At 41.2% G+C, this 14,574-nt stretch overlaps 51 non-coding genes and 13 pseudogenes across 51 annotated transcripts; all 64 read left to right on the top strand.

The window, feature by feature from the left end:
• Window positions 1-104: 104 nt before the first annotated feature.
• On the top strand, window positions 105-223 carry LOC135059090 (5S ribosomal RNA). The gene has a single exon (XR_010245507.1). It is a non-coding gene; the product is annotated as a 5S ribosomal RNA (ribosomal RNA).
• A 107-nt stretch (window positions 224-330) lies between these two features.
• On the top strand, window positions 331-449 carry LOC134884985 (5S ribosomal RNA). Its single transcript, XR_010169114.1, has one exon. It is a non-coding gene; the product is annotated as a 5S ribosomal RNA (ribosomal RNA).
• A 107-nt stretch (window positions 450-556) lies between these two features.
• LOC134888190 (5S ribosomal RNA) lies at window positions 557-674 on the top strand (annotated as a pseudogene).
• A 107-nt stretch (window positions 675-781) lies between these two features.
• LOC135065211 (5S ribosomal RNA) lies at window positions 782-900 on the top strand. Its single transcript, XR_010251497.1, has one exon. It is a non-coding gene; the product is annotated as a 5S ribosomal RNA (ribosomal RNA).
• A 107-nt stretch (window positions 901-1,007) lies between these two features.
• LOC135059240 (5S ribosomal RNA) lies at window positions 1,008-1,126 on the top strand. Its single transcript, XR_010245651.1, has one exon. It is a non-coding gene; the product is annotated as a 5S ribosomal RNA (ribosomal RNA).
• Window positions 1,127-1,233: 107 nt separating this feature from the next.
• On the top strand, window positions 1,234-1,352 carry LOC135063246 (5S ribosomal RNA). Its single transcript, XR_010249580.1, has one exon. It is a non-coding gene; the product is annotated as a 5S ribosomal RNA (ribosomal RNA).
• A 107-nt stretch (window positions 1,353-1,459) lies between these two features.
• LOC135065451 (5S ribosomal RNA) lies at window positions 1,460-1,578 on the top strand. Its single transcript, XR_010251734.1, has one exon. It is a non-coding gene; the product is annotated as a 5S ribosomal RNA (ribosomal RNA).
• Window positions 1,579-1,685: 107 nt separating this feature from the next.
• Window positions 1,686-1,804, top strand: LOC135064233 (5S ribosomal RNA). The gene has a single exon (XR_010250544.1). It is a non-coding gene; the product is annotated as a 5S ribosomal RNA (ribosomal RNA).
• A 107-nt stretch (window positions 1,805-1,911) lies between these two features.
• On the top strand, window positions 1,912-2,030 carry LOC134884984 (5S ribosomal RNA). Its single transcript, XR_010169113.1, has one exon. It is a non-coding gene; the product is annotated as a 5S ribosomal RNA (ribosomal RNA).
• A 107-nt stretch (window positions 2,031-2,137) lies between these two features.
• LOC134888189 (5S ribosomal RNA) lies at window positions 2,138-2,255 on the top strand (annotated as a pseudogene).
• A 106-nt stretch (window positions 2,256-2,361) lies between these two features.
• On the top strand, window positions 2,362-2,480 carry LOC135065210 (5S ribosomal RNA). The gene has a single exon (XR_010251496.1). It is a non-coding gene; the product is annotated as a 5S ribosomal RNA (ribosomal RNA).
• Window positions 2,481-2,587: 107 nt separating this feature from the next.
• LOC134896255 (5S ribosomal RNA) lies at window positions 2,588-2,706 on the top strand. Its single transcript, XR_010171992.1, has one exon. It is a non-coding gene; the product is annotated as a 5S ribosomal RNA (ribosomal RNA).
• A 107-nt stretch (window positions 2,707-2,813) lies between these two features.
• On the top strand, window positions 2,814-2,932 carry LOC135063075 (5S ribosomal RNA). Its single transcript, XR_010249415.1, has one exon. It is a non-coding gene; the product is annotated as a 5S ribosomal RNA (ribosomal RNA).
• A 107-nt stretch (window positions 2,933-3,039) lies between these two features.
• LOC134896244 (5S ribosomal RNA) lies at window positions 3,040-3,158 on the top strand. Its single transcript, XR_010171991.1, has one exon. It is a non-coding gene; the product is annotated as a 5S ribosomal RNA (ribosomal RNA).
• A 111-nt stretch (window positions 3,159-3,269) lies between these two features.
• Window positions 3,270-3,388, top strand: LOC134896232 (5S ribosomal RNA). The gene has a single exon (XR_010171990.1). It is a non-coding gene; the product is annotated as a 5S ribosomal RNA (ribosomal RNA).
• Window positions 3,389-3,495: 107 nt separating this feature from the next.
• LOC135059973 (5S ribosomal RNA) lies at window positions 3,496-3,614 on the top strand. Its single transcript, XR_010246368.1, has one exon. It is a non-coding gene; the product is annotated as a 5S ribosomal RNA (ribosomal RNA).
• A 107-nt stretch (window positions 3,615-3,721) lies between these two features.
• On the top strand, window positions 3,722-3,840 carry LOC134900934 (5S ribosomal RNA). Its single transcript, XR_010174435.1, has one exon. It is a non-coding gene; the product is annotated as a 5S ribosomal RNA (ribosomal RNA).
• Window positions 3,841-3,951: 111 nt separating this feature from the next.
• Window positions 3,952-4,070, top strand: LOC135069704 (5S ribosomal RNA). The gene has a single exon (XR_010255885.1). It is a non-coding gene; the product is annotated as a 5S ribosomal RNA (ribosomal RNA).
• Window positions 4,071-4,177: 107 nt separating this feature from the next.
• LOC134895436 (5S ribosomal RNA) lies at window positions 4,178-4,301 on the top strand (annotated as a pseudogene).
• A 107-nt stretch (window positions 4,302-4,408) lies between these two features.
• Window positions 4,409-4,527, top strand: LOC135066901 (5S ribosomal RNA). The gene has a single exon (XR_010253136.1). It is a non-coding gene; the product is annotated as a 5S ribosomal RNA (ribosomal RNA).
• A 107-nt stretch (window positions 4,528-4,634) lies between these two features.
• Window positions 4,635-4,753, top strand: LOC135065079 (5S ribosomal RNA). Its single transcript, XR_010251370.1, has one exon. It is a non-coding gene; the product is annotated as a 5S ribosomal RNA (ribosomal RNA).
• Window positions 4,754-4,860: 107 nt separating this feature from the next.
• LOC135071025 (5S ribosomal RNA) lies at window positions 4,861-4,979 on the top strand. The gene has a single exon (XR_010257168.1). It is a non-coding gene; the product is annotated as a 5S ribosomal RNA (ribosomal RNA).
• Window positions 4,980-5,086: 107 nt separating this feature from the next.
• LOC134896221 (5S ribosomal RNA) lies at window positions 5,087-5,205 on the top strand. The gene has a single exon (XR_010171989.1). It is a non-coding gene; the product is annotated as a 5S ribosomal RNA (ribosomal RNA).
• A 107-nt stretch (window positions 5,206-5,312) lies between these two features.
• Window positions 5,313-5,431, top strand: LOC135058440 (5S ribosomal RNA). Its single transcript, XR_010244869.1, has one exon. It is a non-coding gene; the product is annotated as a 5S ribosomal RNA (ribosomal RNA).
• Window positions 5,432-5,538: 107 nt separating this feature from the next.
• Window positions 5,539-5,657, top strand: LOC134896209 (5S ribosomal RNA). The gene has a single exon (XR_010171988.1). It is a non-coding gene; the product is annotated as a 5S ribosomal RNA (ribosomal RNA).
• A 107-nt stretch (window positions 5,658-5,764) lies between these two features.
• Window positions 5,765-5,883, top strand: LOC135064484 (5S ribosomal RNA). Its single transcript, XR_010250794.1, has one exon. It is a non-coding gene; the product is annotated as a 5S ribosomal RNA (ribosomal RNA).
• A 107-nt stretch (window positions 5,884-5,990) lies between these two features.
• Window positions 5,991-6,109, top strand: LOC135059972 (5S ribosomal RNA). The gene has a single exon (XR_010246367.1). It is a non-coding gene; the product is annotated as a 5S ribosomal RNA (ribosomal RNA).
• Window positions 6,110-6,216: 107 nt separating this feature from the next.
• LOC135064977 (5S ribosomal RNA) lies at window positions 6,217-6,335 on the top strand. Its single transcript, XR_010251271.1, has one exon. It is a non-coding gene; the product is annotated as a 5S ribosomal RNA (ribosomal RNA).
• A 107-nt stretch (window positions 6,336-6,442) lies between these two features.
• Window positions 6,443-6,566, top strand: LOC134897497 (5S ribosomal RNA; annotated as a pseudogene).
• A 107-nt stretch (window positions 6,567-6,673) lies between these two features.
• LOC135059584 (5S ribosomal RNA) lies at window positions 6,674-6,792 on the top strand. The gene has a single exon (XR_010245985.1). It is a non-coding gene; the product is annotated as a 5S ribosomal RNA (ribosomal RNA).
• Window positions 6,793-6,899: 107 nt separating this feature from the next.
• Window positions 6,900-7,018, top strand: LOC135058439 (5S ribosomal RNA). Its single transcript, XR_010244867.1, has one exon. It is a non-coding gene; the product is annotated as a 5S ribosomal RNA (ribosomal RNA).
• Window positions 7,019-7,125: 107 nt separating this feature from the next.
• On the top strand, window positions 7,126-7,244 carry LOC134896197 (5S ribosomal RNA). The gene has a single exon (XR_010171987.1). It is a non-coding gene; the product is annotated as a 5S ribosomal RNA (ribosomal RNA).
• Window positions 7,245-7,351: 107 nt separating this feature from the next.
• Window positions 7,352-7,470, top strand: LOC134888482 (5S ribosomal RNA; annotated as a pseudogene).
• A 107-nt stretch (window positions 7,471-7,577) lies between these two features.
• Window positions 7,578-7,696, top strand: LOC135059971 (5S ribosomal RNA). The gene has a single exon (XR_010246366.1). It is a non-coding gene; the product is annotated as a 5S ribosomal RNA (ribosomal RNA).
• A 107-nt stretch (window positions 7,697-7,803) lies between these two features.
• LOC135064975 (5S ribosomal RNA) lies at window positions 7,804-7,922 on the top strand. Its single transcript, XR_010251270.1, has one exon. It is a non-coding gene; the product is annotated as a 5S ribosomal RNA (ribosomal RNA).
• Window positions 7,923-8,029: 107 nt separating this feature from the next.
• On the top strand, window positions 8,030-8,153 carry LOC134897496 (5S ribosomal RNA; annotated as a pseudogene).
• Window positions 8,154-8,260: 107 nt separating this feature from the next.
• LOC135062289 (5S ribosomal RNA) lies at window positions 8,261-8,379 on the top strand. Its single transcript, XR_010248642.1, has one exon. It is a non-coding gene; the product is annotated as a 5S ribosomal RNA (ribosomal RNA).
• Window positions 8,380-8,486: 107 nt separating this feature from the next.
• LOC135065078 (5S ribosomal RNA) lies at window positions 8,487-8,605 on the top strand. Its single transcript, XR_010251369.1, has one exon. It is a non-coding gene; the product is annotated as a 5S ribosomal RNA (ribosomal RNA).
• A 107-nt stretch (window positions 8,606-8,712) lies between these two features.
• Window positions 8,713-8,831, top strand: LOC135064848 (5S ribosomal RNA). Its single transcript, XR_010251145.1, has one exon. It is a non-coding gene; the product is annotated as a 5S ribosomal RNA (ribosomal RNA).
• Window positions 8,832-8,938: 107 nt separating this feature from the next.
• On the top strand, window positions 8,939-9,057 carry LOC135069439 (5S ribosomal RNA). The gene has a single exon (XR_010255620.1). It is a non-coding gene; the product is annotated as a 5S ribosomal RNA (ribosomal RNA).
• Window positions 9,058-9,164: 107 nt separating this feature from the next.
• LOC134892759 (5S ribosomal RNA) lies at window positions 9,165-9,283 on the top strand (annotated as a pseudogene).
• Window positions 9,284-9,390: 107 nt separating this feature from the next.
• Window positions 9,391-9,509, top strand: LOC135061170 (5S ribosomal RNA). The gene has a single exon (XR_010247560.1). It is a non-coding gene; the product is annotated as a 5S ribosomal RNA (ribosomal RNA).
• A 111-nt stretch (window positions 9,510-9,620) lies between these two features.
• LOC134896186 (5S ribosomal RNA) lies at window positions 9,621-9,739 on the top strand. Its single transcript, XR_010171986.1, has one exon. It is a non-coding gene; the product is annotated as a 5S ribosomal RNA (ribosomal RNA).
• Window positions 9,740-9,846: 107 nt separating this feature from the next.
• LOC135068003 (5S ribosomal RNA) lies at window positions 9,847-9,966 on the top strand. The gene has a single exon (XR_010254213.1). It is a non-coding gene; the product is annotated as a 5S ribosomal RNA (ribosomal RNA).
• Window positions 9,967-10,073: 107 nt separating this feature from the next.
• On the top strand, window positions 10,074-10,192 carry LOC134890267 (5S ribosomal RNA; annotated as a pseudogene).
• Window positions 10,193-10,299: 107 nt separating this feature from the next.
• On the top strand, window positions 10,300-10,418 carry LOC135059195 (5S ribosomal RNA). Its single transcript, XR_010245607.1, has one exon. It is a non-coding gene; the product is annotated as a 5S ribosomal RNA (ribosomal RNA).
• Window positions 10,419-10,529: 111 nt separating this feature from the next.
• Window positions 10,530-10,648, top strand: LOC134896175 (5S ribosomal RNA). The gene has a single exon (XR_010171985.1). It is a non-coding gene; the product is annotated as a 5S ribosomal RNA (ribosomal RNA).
• Window positions 10,649-10,755: 107 nt separating this feature from the next.
• Window positions 10,756-10,874, top strand: LOC135059969 (5S ribosomal RNA). The gene has a single exon (XR_010246364.1). It is a non-coding gene; the product is annotated as a 5S ribosomal RNA (ribosomal RNA).
• A 107-nt stretch (window positions 10,875-10,981) lies between these two features.
• LOC135059968 (5S ribosomal RNA) lies at window positions 10,982-11,100 on the top strand. The gene has a single exon (XR_010246363.1). It is a non-coding gene; the product is annotated as a 5S ribosomal RNA (ribosomal RNA).
• Window positions 11,101-11,207: 107 nt separating this feature from the next.
• On the top strand, window positions 11,208-11,326 carry LOC135062702 (5S ribosomal RNA). The gene has a single exon (XR_010249049.1). It is a non-coding gene; the product is annotated as a 5S ribosomal RNA (ribosomal RNA).
• A 107-nt stretch (window positions 11,327-11,433) lies between these two features.
• Window positions 11,434-11,552, top strand: LOC134900933 (5S ribosomal RNA). The gene has a single exon (XR_010174434.1). It is a non-coding gene; the product is annotated as a 5S ribosomal RNA (ribosomal RNA).
• Window positions 11,553-11,663: 111 nt separating this feature from the next.
• On the top strand, window positions 11,664-11,782 carry LOC135062701 (5S ribosomal RNA). The gene has a single exon (XR_010249048.1). It is a non-coding gene; the product is annotated as a 5S ribosomal RNA (ribosomal RNA).
• Window positions 11,783-11,889: 107 nt separating this feature from the next.
• LOC135058541 (5S ribosomal RNA) lies at window positions 11,890-12,008 on the top strand. Its single transcript, XR_010244967.1, has one exon. It is a non-coding gene; the product is annotated as a 5S ribosomal RNA (ribosomal RNA).
• A 107-nt stretch (window positions 12,009-12,115) lies between these two features.
• Window positions 12,116-12,234, top strand: LOC135069703 (5S ribosomal RNA). The gene has a single exon (XR_010255883.1). It is a non-coding gene; the product is annotated as a 5S ribosomal RNA (ribosomal RNA).
• Window positions 12,235-12,341: 107 nt separating this feature from the next.
• On the top strand, window positions 12,342-12,465 carry LOC134895434 (5S ribosomal RNA; annotated as a pseudogene).
• Window positions 12,466-12,572: 107 nt separating this feature from the next.
• LOC135068574 (5S ribosomal RNA) lies at window positions 12,573-12,691 on the top strand. The gene has a single exon (XR_010254770.1). It is a non-coding gene; the product is annotated as a 5S ribosomal RNA (ribosomal RNA).
• A 107-nt stretch (window positions 12,692-12,798) lies between these two features.
• LOC135065077 (5S ribosomal RNA) lies at window positions 12,799-12,917 on the top strand. Its single transcript, XR_010251368.1, has one exon. It is a non-coding gene; the product is annotated as a 5S ribosomal RNA (ribosomal RNA).
• Window positions 12,918-13,024: 107 nt separating this feature from the next.
• On the top strand, window positions 13,025-13,143 carry LOC135064847 (5S ribosomal RNA). Its single transcript, XR_010251143.1, has one exon. It is a non-coding gene; the product is annotated as a 5S ribosomal RNA (ribosomal RNA).
• A 107-nt stretch (window positions 13,144-13,250) lies between these two features.
• On the top strand, window positions 13,251-13,369 carry LOC134884327 (5S ribosomal RNA). The gene has a single exon (XR_010168479.1). It is a non-coding gene; the product is annotated as a 5S ribosomal RNA (ribosomal RNA).
• A 107-nt stretch (window positions 13,370-13,476) lies between these two features.
• On the top strand, window positions 13,477-13,594 carry LOC134888593 (5S ribosomal RNA; annotated as a pseudogene).
• Window positions 13,595-13,701: 107 nt separating this feature from the next.
• LOC134887849 (5S ribosomal RNA) lies at window positions 13,702-13,820 on the top strand (annotated as a pseudogene).
• Window positions 13,821-13,927: 107 nt separating this feature from the next.
• Window positions 13,928-14,046, top strand: LOC134893985 (5S ribosomal RNA; annotated as a pseudogene).
• A 107-nt stretch (window positions 14,047-14,153) lies between these two features.
• LOC134893354 (5S ribosomal RNA) lies at window positions 14,154-14,274 on the top strand (annotated as a pseudogene).
• A 107-nt stretch (window positions 14,275-14,381) lies between these two features.
• On the top strand, window positions 14,382-14,500 carry LOC135068889 (5S ribosomal RNA). Its single transcript, XR_010255080.1, has one exon. It is a non-coding gene; the product is annotated as a 5S ribosomal RNA (ribosomal RNA).
• Window positions 14,501-14,574: the final 74 nt, after the last annotated feature.

Here is a 14,574-nt window from a genome sequence, read left to right as displayed (position 1 = left end):
TTATACTACCAACACCGTTCTGTTGATGCATTCCATTTTCAAACGTATTCATTTATGAACCAGTAGTTAGAAGTAGAAAAGTTCTAACAGAAACCATAAAGCTCATCTACAGCCACACCACACTGGATATGCCCAATCTCATCTGATCTTGGAAGCTAAGCAGTGTTGGGCCTGGTTAGTACTTGGATGGGAGACCACCTGGGAATACAAGGTGCTGTAGATATTTTTATACTACCAACACCGTTCTGTTGATGCATTCCATTTTCAAACGTATTCATTTATGAACCAGTAGTTAGAAGTAGAAAAGTTCTAACAGAAACCACAAAGCTCATCTACAGCCACACCACACTGGATACGCCCAATCTCATCTGATCTTGAAAGCTAAGCAGTGTTGGGCCTGGTTAGTACTTGGATAGGAGACCACTTGGGAATACAAGGTGCTGTAGATATTTTTATACTGCCAACACCGTTCTGTTGATGCATTCCATTTTCAAACGTATTCATTTATGAACCAGTAGTTAGAAGTAGAAAAGTTCTAACAGAAACTACAAAGCTCATCTACAGCCACACCACACTGGATACGCCCAATCTCATCTGATCTTGGAAGCTAAGCAGTGTTGGGCCTGGTTAGTACTTGGATGGGAGACCACCTGGGAATACAAGGTGCTTAGATATTTTTATACTGCCAACACCGTTCTGTTGATGCATTCCATTTTCAAACGTATTCATTTATGAACCAGTAGTTAGAAGTAGAAAATTTCTAACAAAAACCACAAAGCTCATCTACAGCCACACCACACTGGATACGCCCAATCTCATCTGATCTTGGAAGCTAAGCAGTGTTGGGCATGGTTAGTACTTGGATGGGAGACCACCTGGGAATACAAGGTGCTGTAGATATTTTTATACTGCAAACACCGTTCTGTTGATGCATTCCATTTTCAAATGTATTCATTTATGAACCAGTAGTTAGAAGTAGAAAAGTTCTAACAGAAACCACAAAGCTCATCTACAGCCACACCACACTGGATACGCCCAATCTCATCTGATCTTGGAAGCTAAGCAGTGTTGGGCCTGGTTAGTACTTGGATGGGAGACCACCTGGGAATACAAGGTGTTGTAGATATTTTTATACTGCCAACACCGTTCTGTTGATGCATTCCATTTTAAAACGTATTCATTTATGAACCAGTAGTTAGAAGTAGAAAAGTTCTAACAGAAACCAGAAAGTTCATCTATAGCAACACCACACTGGATACGCCCAATCTCATCTGATCTTGGAAGCTAAGCAGTGTTGGGCCTGGTTAGTACTTGGATGGGAGACCACCTGGGAATACAAGGTGCTGTAGATATTTTTATACTGCCAACACCGTTCTGTTGATGCATTCAATTTTCAAATGTATTCATTTATGAACCAGTAGTTAGAAGTAGAAAAGTTCAAACAGAAACCACAAAGCTCATCTACAGCCACACCACACTGGATACGCCCAATCTCATCTGATCTAGGAAGCTAAGCAGTGTTGGGCCTGGTTAGTACTTGGATGGGAGACCACCTGGGAATACAAGGTGCTGTAGATATTTTTATACTACCAACACCGTTCTGTTGATGCATTCCATTTTCAAACGTATTCATTTATGAACCAGTAGTTAGAAGTAGAAAAGTTCTAACAGAAACCATAAAGCTCATCTACAGCCACACCATACTGGATATGCCCAATCTCATCTGATCTTGGAAGCTAAGCAGTGTTGGGCCTGGTTAGTACTTGGATGGGAGACCACCTGGGAATACAAGGTGCTGTAGATATTTTTATACTACCAACACCGTTCTGTTGATGCATTCCATTTTCAAACATATTCATTTATGAACCAGTAGTTAGAAGTAGAAAAGTTCTAACAGAAACCACAAAGCTCATCTACAGCCACACCACACTGGATACGCCCAATCTCATCTGATCTTGAAAGCTAAGCAGTGTTGGGCCTGGTTAGTACTTGGATAGGAGACCACTTGGGAATACAAGGTGCTGTAGATATTTTTATACTGCCAACACCGTTCTGTTGATGCATTCCATTTTCAAACGTATTCATTTATGAACCAGTAGTTAGAAGTAGAAAAGTTCTAACAGAAACCACAAAGCTCATCTACAGCCACACCACACTGGATACGCCCAATCTCATCTGATCTTGGAAGCTAAGCAGTGTTGGGCCTGGTTAGTACTTGGATGGGAGACCACCTGGGAATACAAGGTGCTTAGATATTTTTATACTGCCAACACCGTTCTGTTGATGCATTCCATTTTCAAACGTATCATTTATGAACCAGTAGTTAGAAGTAGAAAATTTCTAACAGAAACCACAAAGCTCATCTACAGCCACACCACACTGGATACGCCCAATCTCATCTGATCTTGGAAGCTAAGCAGTGTTGGGCATGGTTAGTACTTGGATGGGAGACCACCTGGGAATACAAGGTGCTGTAGATATTTTTATACTGCAAACACCGTTCTGTTGATGCATTCCATTTTCAAAGGTATTCATTTATGAACCAGTAGTTAGAAGTAGAAAAGTTCTAACAGAAAACACAAAGCTCATCTACAGCCACACCACACTGGATACGCCCAATCTCATCTGATCTTGGAAGCTAAGCAGTGTTGGGCCTGGTTAGTACTTGGATGGGAGACCACCTGGGAATACAAGGTGCTGTAGATATTTTTATACTACCAACACCGTTCTGTTGATGCATTCCATTTTCAAACGTATTCATTTATGAAACAGTAGTTAGAAGTAGAAAAGTTCTAACAGAAACCATAAAGCTCATCTACAGCCACACCACACTAGATACGCCCAATCTCATCTGATCTTGGAAGCTAAGCAGTGTTGGGCCTGGTTAGTACTTGGATGGGAGACCACCTGGGAATACAAGGTGCTGTAGATATTTTTATACTACCAACACCGTTCTGTTGATGCATTCCATTTTAAAATGTATTCATTTATGAACCAGTAGTTAGAAGTAGAAAAGTTCTAACAGAAACCACTAAGCTAATCTACAGCCACACCACACTGGATACGCCCAATCTCATCTGATCTTGGAAGCTAAGCAGTGTTGGGCCTGGTTAGTACTTGGATGGGAGACCACCTGGGAATACAAGGTGCTGTAGATATTTTTTTTTATACTGCCAACACCGTTCTGTTGATGCATTCCATTTTCAAACGTATTCATTTATGAACCAGTAGTTAGAAGTAGAAAAGTTCTAACAGAAACCACAAAGCTCATCTACAGCCACACCACACTGGATACGCCCAATCTCATCTGATCTTGGAAGCTAAGCAGTGTTGGGCCTGGTTAGTACTTGGATGGGAGACCACCTGGGAATACAAGGTGCTGTAGATATTTTTATACTGCCAACACCGTTCTGTTGATGCATTCCATTTTCAAACGTATTCATTTATGAACCAGTAGTTAGAAGTAGAAAAGTTCTAACAGAAACCACAAAGCTCATCTACAGCAACACCACACTGGATACGCCCAATCTCATCTGATCTTGGAAGCTAAGCAGTGTTGGGCCTGGTTAGTACTTGGATGGGAGACCACCTGGGAATACAAGGTGCTGTAGATATTTTTATACTGCCAACACCGTTCTGTTGATGCATTCCATTTTCAAATGTATTCATTTATGAACCAGTAGTTAGAAGTAGAAAAGTTCTAACAGAAACCACAAAGCTCATCTACAGCCACACCACACTGGATACGCCCAATCTCATCTGATCTTGGAAGCTAAGCAGTGTTGGGCCTGGTTAGTACTTGGATGGGAGACCGCCTGGGAATACAAGGTGCTGTAGATATTTTTTTTTATACTGCCAACACCGTTCTGTTGATGCATTCCATTTTAAAACGTATTCATTTATGAACCAGTAGTTAGAAGTAGAAAAGTTCTAACAGAAACCAGAAATTTCATCTACAGCAACACCACACTGGATACGCCCAATCTCATCTGATCTTGGAAACTAAGCAGTGTTGGGCCTGGTTAGTACTTGGATGGGAGACCACCTGGGAATACAAGGTGCTGTAGATATTTTCATACTGCCAACACCGTTCTGTTGATGCATTCCATTTTCAAACGTATTCATTTATGAACCAGTAGTTAGAAGTAGAAAAGTTCTAACAGAAACCACAAAGCTCATATACTGCCACACCACACTGGATACGCCCAATCTCATCTCATCTGATCTAGGAAGCTAAGCAGTGTTGGGCATGGTTAGTACTTGGATGGGAGACCACCTGGGAATACAATGTGCTGTAGATATTTTTATACTACCAACACCGTTCTGTTGATGCATTCCATTTTCAAACGTATTCATTTATGAACCAGTAGTTAGAAGTAGAAAAGTTCTAACAGAAATCATAAAGCTCATCTACAGCAACACCACACTGGATACGCCCAATCTCATCTGATCTTGGAAGCTAAGCAGTGTTGGGCCTGGTTAGTACTTGGATGGGAGATCACCTGGGAATACAAGGTGCTGTAGATATTTTTATACTACCAACACCGTTCTGTTGATGCATTCCATTTTCAAACGTATTCATTTATGAACCAGTAGTTAGAAGTAGAAAAGTTCTAACAGAAACCATAAAGCTCATCTACAGCCACACCACACTGGATATGCCCAATCTCATCTGATCTTGGAAGCCAAGCAGTGTTGGGCCTGGTTAGTACTTGGATGGGAGACCACCTGGGAATACAAGGTGCTGTAGATATTTTTATACTGCCAACACCGTTCTGTTGATGCATTCCATTTTCAAATGTATTCATTTATGAACCAGTAGTTAGTAGTAGAAAAGTTCAAACAGAAACCACAAAGCTCATCTACAGCCACACCACACTGGATATGCCCAATCTCATCTGATCTTGGAAGCCAAGCAGTGTTGGGCCTGGTTAGTACTTGGATGGGAGATCACCTGGGAATACAAGGTGCTGTAGATATTTTTATACTACCAACACCGTTCTGTTGATGCATTCCATTTTCAAACGTATTCATTTATGAACCAGTAGTTAGAAGTAGAAAAGTTCTAACAGAAACCAGAAAGTTCATCTACAGCCACACCACACTGGATACGCCCAATCTCATCTGATCTTGGAAGCTAAGCAGTGTTGGGCCTGGTTAGTACTTGGATGGGAGACCACCTGGGAATACAAGGTGCTGTAGATATTTTTATACTGCTAACACCGTTCTGTTGATGCATTCCATTTTCAAACGTATTCATTTATGAACCAGTAGTTAGAAGTAGAAAAGTTCAAACAGAAACCACAAAGGTCATCTACAGCTACACCACACTGGATACGCCCAATCTCATCTGATCTTGGAAGCTAAGCAGTGTTGGGCCTGGTTAGTACTTGGATGGGAGACCACCTGGGAATACAAGGTGCTGTAGATATTTTTATACTGCCAACACCGTTCTGTTGATGCATTCCATTTTAAAACGTATTCATTTATGAACCAGTAGTTAGAAGTAGAAAAGTTCTAACAGAAACCACTAAGCTCATCTACAGCCACACCACACTGGATACGCCCAATCTCATCTGATCTTGGAAGCTAAGCAGTGTTGGGCCTGGTTAGTACTTGGATGGGAGACCACCTGGGAATACAAGGTGCTGTAGATATTTTTATACTGCCAACACCGTTCTGTTGATGCATTCCATTTTCAAACGTATTCATTTATAAACCAGTAGTTAGAAGTAGAAAAGTACTAACAGAAATCATAAAGCTCTTCTACAGCCACACCACACTGGATATGCCCAATCTCATCTGATCTTGGAAGCTAAGCAGTGTTGGGCCTGGTTAGTACTTGGATGGGAGACCACCTGGGAATACAAGGTGCTGTAGATAATTTTATACTGCCAACACCGTTCTGTTGATGCATTCCATTTTAAAACGTATTCATTTATGAACCAGTAGTTAGAAGTAGAAAAGTTCTAACAGAAACCAGAAAGTTCATCTACAGCAACACCACACTGGATACGCCCAATCTCATCTGATCTTGGAAGCTAAGCAGTGTTGGGCCTGGTTAGTACTTGGATGGGAGACCACCTGGGAATACAAGGTGCTGTAGATATTTTTATACTACCAACACCGTTCTGTTGATGCATTCCATTTTCAAATGTATTCATTTATGAACCAGTAGTTAGAAGTAGAAAAATACTAACAGAAACCATAAAGCTCTTCTACAGCCACACCACACTGGATATGCCCAATCTCATCTGATCTTGGAAGCTAAGCAGTGTTGGGCCTGGTTAGTACTTGGATGGGAGACCACCTGGGAATACATGGTGCTGTAGATATTTTTATACTGCCAACACCGTTCTGTTGATGCATTCCATTTTCAAACGTATTCATTTATGAACCAGTAGTTAGAAGTAGAAAAGTTCTAACAGAAACCACAAAGCTCATATACTGTCACACCACACTGGATACGCCCAATCTCATCTCATCTGATCTAGGAAGCTAATTAGTGTTGGGCATGGTTAGTACTTGGATGGGAGACCACCTGGGAATACAATGTGCTGTAGATATTTTTATACTACCAACACCGTTCTGTTGATGCATTCCATTTTCAAACGTATTCATTTATGAACCAGTAGTTAGAAGTAGAAAAGTTCTAACAGAAACCATAAAGCTCATCTACAGCGACACCACACTGGATACGCCCAATCTCATCTGATCTTGGAAGCTAAGCAGTGTTGGGCCTGGTTAGTACTTGGATGGGAGACCACCTGGGAATACAAGGTGCTGTAGATATTTTTATACTACCAACACCGTTCTGTTGATGCATTCCATTTTCAAATGTATTCATTTATGAACCAGTAGTTAGAAGTAGAAAAGTTCAAACAGAAACCACAAAGGTCATCTACAGCTACACCACACTGGATACGCCCAATCTCATCTGATCTTGGAAGCTAAGCAGTGTTGGGCCTGGTTAGTACTTGGATGGGAGACCACCTGGGAATACAAGGTGCTGTAGATATTTTTATACTGCCAACACCGTTCTGTTGATGCATTCCATTTTAAAACGTATTCATTTATGAACCAGTAGTTAGAAGTAGAAAAGTTCTAACAGAAACCACTAAGCTCATCTACAGCCACACCACACTGGATACGCCCAATCTCATCTGATCTTGGAAGCTAAGCAGTGTTGGGCCTGGTTAGTACTTGGATGGGAGACCACCTGGGAATACAAGGTGCTGTAGATATTTTTATACTGCCAACACCGTTCTGTTGATGCATTCCATTTTCAAACGTATTCATTTATAAACCAGTAGTTAGAAGTAGAAAAGTACTAACAGAAATCATAAAGCTCTTCTACAGCCACACCACACTGGATATGCCCAATCTCATCTGATCTTGGAAGCTAAGCAGTGTTGGGCCTGGTTAGTACTTGGATGAGAGAACACCTGGGAATACAAGGTGCTGTAGATAATTTTATACTGCCAACACCGTTCTGTTGATGCATTCCATTTTAAAACGTATTCATTTATGAACCAGTAGTTAGAAGTAGAAAAGTTCTAACAGAAACCAGAAAGTTCATCTACAGCAACACCACACTGGATACGCCCAATCTCATCTGATCTTGGAAGCTAAGCAGTGTTGGGCCTGGTTAGTACTTGGATGGGAGACCACCTGGGAATACAAGGTGCTGTAGATATTTTTATACTACCAACACCGTTCTGTTGATGCATTCCATTTTCAAATGTATTCATTTATGAACCAGTAGTTAGAAGTAGAAAAATACTAACAGAAACCATAAAGCTCTTCTACAGCCACACCACACTGGATATGCCCAATCTCATCTGATCTTGGAAGCTAAGCAGTGTTGGGCCTGGTTAGTACTTGGATGGGAGACCACCTGGGAATACATGGTGCTGTAGATATTTTTAAACTGCCAACACCGTTCTGTTGATGCATTCCATTTTCAAACGTATTCATTTATGAACCAGTAGTTAGAAGAAGAAAAGTTCTAACAGAAACCACAAAGCTCATATACTGTCACACCACACTGGATACGCCCAATCTCATCTCATCTGATCTAGGAAGCTAATTAGTGTTGGGCATGGTTAGTACTTGGATGGGAGACCACCTGGGAATACAATGTGCTGTAGATATTTTTATACTTCCAACACCGTTCTGTTGATGCATTCCATTTTCAAACGTATTCATTTATGAACCAGTAGTTAGAAGTAGAAAAGTTCTAACAGAAACCATAAAGCTCATCTACAGCGACACCACACTGGATACGCCCAATCTCATCTGATCTTGGAAGCTAAGCAGTGTTGGGCCTGGTTAGTACTTAGATGGGAGACCACCTGGGAATACAAGGTGCTGTAGATATTTTTATACTACCAACACCGTTCTGTTGATGCATTCCATTTTCAAACGTATTCATTTATGAACCAGTAGTTAGAAGTAGAAAAGTTCTAACAGAAACCATAAAGCTCATCTACAGCCACACCACACTGGATATGCCCAATCTCATCTGATCTTGGAAGCCAAGCAGTGTTGGGCCTGGTTAGTACTTGGATGGGAGACCACCTGGGAATACAAGGTGCTGTAGATATTTTTATACTGCCAACACCGTTCTGTTGATGCATTCCATTTTCAAATGTATTCATTTATGAACCAGTAGTTAGTAGTAGAAAAGTTCAAACAGAAACCACAAAGCTCATCTACAGCCACACCACACTGGATACGCCCAATCTCATCTGATCTTGGAAACTAAGCAGTGTTGGGCCTGGTTAGTACTTGGATGGGAGACCACCTGGGAATACAAGGTGCTGTAGATATTTTTATACTGCCAACACCGTTCTGTTGATGCATTCCATTTTCAAACGTATTCATTTATGAACCAGTAGTTAGAAGTAGAAAAGTTCTAACAGAAACCACAAAGCTCATCTACAGCCACACCACACTGGATACGCCCAATCTCATCTGATCTTGGAAGCTAAGTAGTGTTGGGCCTGGTTAGTACTTGGATGGGAGACCACCTGGGAATACAAGGTGCTATAGATATTTTTATACTGCCAACACCGTTCTGTTGATGCATTCCATTTTAAAACGTATTCATTTATGAACCGGTAGTTAGAAGTAGAAAAGTTCTAACAGAAACCAGAAAGTTCATCTACAGCAACACCACACTGGATACGCCCAATCTCATCTGATCTTGGAAGCTAAGCAGTGTTGGGTCTGGTTAGCACTTGGATGGGACACCACCTGGGAATACAAGGTGCTGTAGATATTTTTATACTGCCAACACCGTTCTGTTGATGCATTCAATTTTCAAACGTATTCATTTATGAACCAGTAGTTAGAAGTAGAAAAGTTCTAACAGAAACCACTAAGCTCATCTACAGCCACACCACACTGGATACGCCCAATTTCATCTGATCTTGGAAGCTAAGCAGTGTTGGGCCTGGTTAGTACTTGGATGGGAGACCACCTGGGAATACAAGGTGCTGTAGATATTTTTTTTTATACTGCCAACACCGTTCTGTTGATGCATTCCATTTTCAAACGTATTCATTTATGAACCAGTAGTTAGAAGTAGAAAAGTTCTAACAGAAACCACAAAGCTCATCTACAGCCACACCACACTGGATACGCCCAATCTCATCTGATCTTGGAAGCTAAGCAGTGTTGGGCCTGGTTAGTACTTGGATGGGAGACCACCTGGGAATACAAGGTGCTGTAGATATTTTTATACTGCCAACACCGTTCTGTTGATGCATTCCATTTTCAAACGTATTCATTTATGAACCAGTAGTTAGAAGTAGAAAAGTTCTAACAGAAACCACAAAGCTCATCTACAGCAACACCACACTGGATACGCCCAATCTCATCTGATCTTGGAAGCTAAGCAGTGTTGGGCCTGGTTAGTACTTGGATGGGAGACCACCTGGGAATACATAGGTGCTGTAGATATTTTTATACTGCCAACACCGTTCTGTTGATGCATTCCATTTTCAAATGTATTCATTTATGAACCAGTAGTTAGAAGCAGAAAAGTTCTAACAGAAACCAGAAAGTTCATCTACAGCAACACCACACTGGATACGCCCAATCTCATCTGATCTTGGAAGCTAAGCAGTGTTGGGTCTGGTTAGCACTTGGATGGGAGACCACCTGGGAATACAAGGTGCTGTAGATATTTTTATACTGCCAACACCGTTCTGTTGATGCATTCAATTTTCAAACGTATTCATTTATGAACCAGTAGTTAGAAGTAGAAAAGTTCTAACAGAAACCACTAAGCTCATCTACAGCCACACCACACTGGATACGCCCAATTTCATCTGATCTTGGAAGCTAAGCAGTGTTGGGCCTGGTTAGTACTTGGATGGGAGACCACCTGGGAATACAAGGTGCTGTAGATTTTTTTTTTTATACTGCCAACACCGTTCTGTTGATGCATTCCATTTTCAAACGTATTCATTTATGAACCAGTAGTTAGAAGTAGAAAAGTTCTAACAGAAACCACAAAGCTCATCTACAGCCACACCACACTGGATACGCCCAATCTCATCTGATCTTGGAAGCTAAGCAGTGTTGGGCCTGGTTAGTACTTGGATGGGAGACCACCTGGGAATACAAGGTGCTGTAGATATTTTTATACTGCCAACACCGTTCTGTTGATGCATTCCATTTTCAAACGTATTCATTTATGAACCAGTAGTTAGAAGTAGAAAAGTTCTAACAGAAACCACAAAGCTCATCTACAGCAACACCACACTGGATACGCCCAATCTCATCTGATCTTGGAAGCTAAGCAGTGTTGGGCCTGGTTAGTACTTGGATGGGAGACCACCTGGGAATACAAGGTGCTGTAGATATTTTTATACTGCCAACACCGTTCTGTTGATGCATTCCATTTTCAAACGTATTCATTTATGAACCAGTAGTTAGAAGTAGAAAAGTTCTAACAGAAACCACAAAGCTCATCTACAGCAACACCACACTGGATACGCCCAATCTCATCTGATCTTGGAAGCTAAGCAGTGTTGGGCCTGGTTAGTACTTGGATGGGAGACCACCTGGGAATACAAGGTGCTGTAGATATTTTTATACTGCCAACATCGTTCTGTTGATGCATTCCATTTTCAAATGTATTCATTTATGAACCAGTAGTTAGAAGTAGAAAAGTTCTAACAGAAACCACAAAGCTCATCTACAGCCACACCACACTGGATACGCCCAATCTCCTCTGATCTTGGAAGCTAAGCAGTGTTGGGCCTGGTTAGTACTTGGATGGGAGACCACCTGGGAATACAAGGTGCTGTAGATATTTTTATACTGCTAACACCGTTCTGTTGATGCATTCCATTTTCAAACGTATTCATTTATGAACCAGTAGTTAGAAGTAGAAAAGTTCTAACAGAAACCACAAAGCTCATCTACAGCCACACCACACTGGATACGCCCAATCTCATCTGATCTTGGAAGCTAAGCAGTGTTGGGCCTGGTTAGTACTTGGATGGGAGACCGCCTGGGAATACAAGGTGCTGTAGATATTTTTTTTTATACTGCCAACACCGTTCTGTTGATGCATTCCATCTTCAAACGTATTCATTTATGAACCAGTAGTTAGAAGTAGAAAAGTTCTAACAGAAACCACAAAGCTCATCTACAGCCACACCACACTGGATACGCCCAATCTCCTCTGATCTTGGAAGCTAAGCAGTGTTGGGCCTGGTTAGTACTTGGATGGGAGACCACCTGGGAATACAAGGTGCTGTAGATATTTTTATACTGCTAACACCGTTCTGTTGATGCATTCCATTTTCAAACGTATTCATTTATGAACCAGTAGTTAGAAGTAGAAAAGTTCTAACAGAAACCACAAAGCTCATCTACAGCCACACCACAATGGATACGCCCAATCCCATCTGATCTTGGAAGCTAAGCAGTGTTGGGCCTGGTTAGTACTTGGATGGGAGACCACCTGGGAATACAAGGTGCTGTAGATATTTTTATACTGCCAACACCGTTCTGTTGATGCATTCCATTTTCAAATGTATTCATTTATGAACCAGTAGTTAGAAGTAGAAAAGTTCTAACAGAAACCAGAAATTTCATCTACAGCAACACCACACTGGATACGCCCAATCTCATCTGATCTTGGAAACTAAGCAGTGTTGGGCCTGGTTAGTACTTGGATGGGAGACCACCTGGGAATACAAGGTGCTGTAGATATTTTTATACTGCCAACACCGTTCTGTTGATGCATTCCATTTTCAAATGTATTCATTTATGAACCAGTAGTTAGAAGTAGAAAAGTTCTAACAGAAACCACAAAGCTCATATACTGCCACACCACACTGGATACGCCCAATCTCATCTCATCTGATCTAGGAAGCTAAGCAGTGTTGGGCATGGTTAGTACTTGGATGGGAGACCACCTGGGAATACAATGTGCTGTAGATATTTTTATACTACCAACACCGTTCTGTTGATGCATTCCATTTTCAAACGTATTCATTTATGAACCAGTAGTTAGAAGTAGAAAAGTTCTAACAGAAATCATAAAGCTCATCTACAGCGACACCACACTGGATACGCCCAATCTCATCTGATCTTGGAAGCTAAGCAGTGTTGGGCCTGGTTAGTACTTTGATGGGAGATCACCTGGGAATACAAGGTGCTGTAGATATTTTTATACTACCAACACCGTTCTGTTGATGCATTCCATTTTCAAACGTATTCATTTATGAACCAGTAGTTAGAAGTAGAAAAGTTCTAACAGAAACCATAAAGCTCATCTACAGCCACACCACACTGGATATGCCCAATCTCATCTGATCTTGGAAGCCAAGCAGTGTTGGGCCTGGTTAGTACTTGGATGGGAGACCACCTGGGAATACAAGGTGCTGTAGATATTTTTATACTGCCAACACCGTTCTGTTGATGCATTCCATTTTCAAATGTATTTATTTATGAACCAGTAGTTAGTAGTAGAAAAGTTCAAACAGAAACCACAAAGCTCATCTACAGCCACACCACACTGGATACGCCCAATCTCATCTGATCTTGGAAACTAAGCAGTGTTGGGCCTGGTTAGTACTTGGATGGGAGACCACCTGGGAATACAAGGTGCTGTAGATATTTTTATACTGCCAACACCGTTCTGTTGATGCATTCCATTTTCAAACGTATTCATTTATGAACCAGTAGTTAGAAGTAGAAAAGTTCTAACAGAAACCACAAAGCTCATCTACAGCCACACCACACTGGATACGCCCAATCTCATCTGATCTTGGAAGCTAAGTAGTGTCGGGCCTGGTTAGTACTTGGATGGGAGACCACCTGGGAATACAAGGTGCTATAGATATTTTTATACTGCCAACACCGTTCTGTTGATGCATTCCATTTTAAAACGTATTCATTTATGAACCGGTAGTTAGAAGTAGAAAAGTTCTAACAGAAACCACAAAGTTAATCTACAGCCACACCACACTGGATACGCCCAATCTCATCTGATCTTGGAAGCTAAGCAGTGTTGGGCCTGGTTAGTACTTGGATGGGAGACCACGAGGAATACAAGGTGCTGTAGATATTTTTATACTGCCAACACCGTTCTGTTGATGCATTCCATTTTCAAATGTATTCATTTATGAACCAGTAGTTAGAAGTAGAAAAGTTCTATCAGAAACCATAAAGCTCATCTACAGCCACACCACACTGGATACGCCCAATCTCATCTGATCTTGTTAGCTAAGCAGTGTTGGGCCTGGTTAGTACTTGGATGGAAGACCACCTGGGAATACAAGGTGCTGTAGATATTTTTATACTACCAACACCATTCTGTTGATGCATTCCATTTTCAAATGTATTCATTTATGAACCAGTAGTTAGAAGTAGAAAAGTTCAAACAGAAACCACAAAGCTCATCTACAGCCACACCACACTGGATACGCCCAATCTCATCTGGTCTTGGAAGCTAAGCTGTGTTGCGCCTGGTTAGTACTTGGATGGGGGACCACCTGGGAATACAAGGTGCTGTAAATATTTTTATACTGCCAACACCGTTCTGTTGATGCATTCCATTTTCAAACTTATTCATTTATGAACCAGTAGTTAGAAGTAGAAAAGTTCTAACAGAAACCACAAAGCTCATCTACAGCCACACCACACTGGATTCGCCCAATCTCATCTGATCTTGGAAGCTAAGCAGTGTATTGTGCCTGGTTAGTACTTGGATGGGAGACCACCTGGGAATACAAGGTGCTGTAGATATTTTTATACTGCCAACACCGTTCTGTTGATGCATTCCATTTTAAAACGTATTCATTTATGAACCAGTAGTTAGAAGTAGAAAAGTTCTAACAGAAACCAGAAAGTTCATCTACAGCCACACAACACTGGATACGCCCAATCTCATCTGATCTTGGAAGTTAAGCAGTGTTGGGCCTGGTTAGTACTTGGATGGGAAACCACCTGGGAATACAAGGTGCTGTAGATATTTTTATACTGCCAACACCATTCTGTTGATGCATTCCATTTTAAAAAGTATTCATTTATGAACCAGTAGTTAGA

Source organism: Pseudophryne corroboree, chromosome 3 (assembly GCF_028390025.1).
Source record: "Pseudophryne corroboree isolate aPseCor3 chromosome 3, aPseCor3.hap2, whole genome shotgun sequence".
Classification (NCBI taxonomy): domain Eukaryota; kingdom Metazoa; phylum Chordata; class Amphibia; order Anura; family Myobatrachidae; genus Pseudophryne; species Pseudophryne corroboree.
The sequence above is the reverse complement of the archived record's forward strand: the minus strand, read 5'-3'. Positions and strand labels throughout refer to the sequence as shown.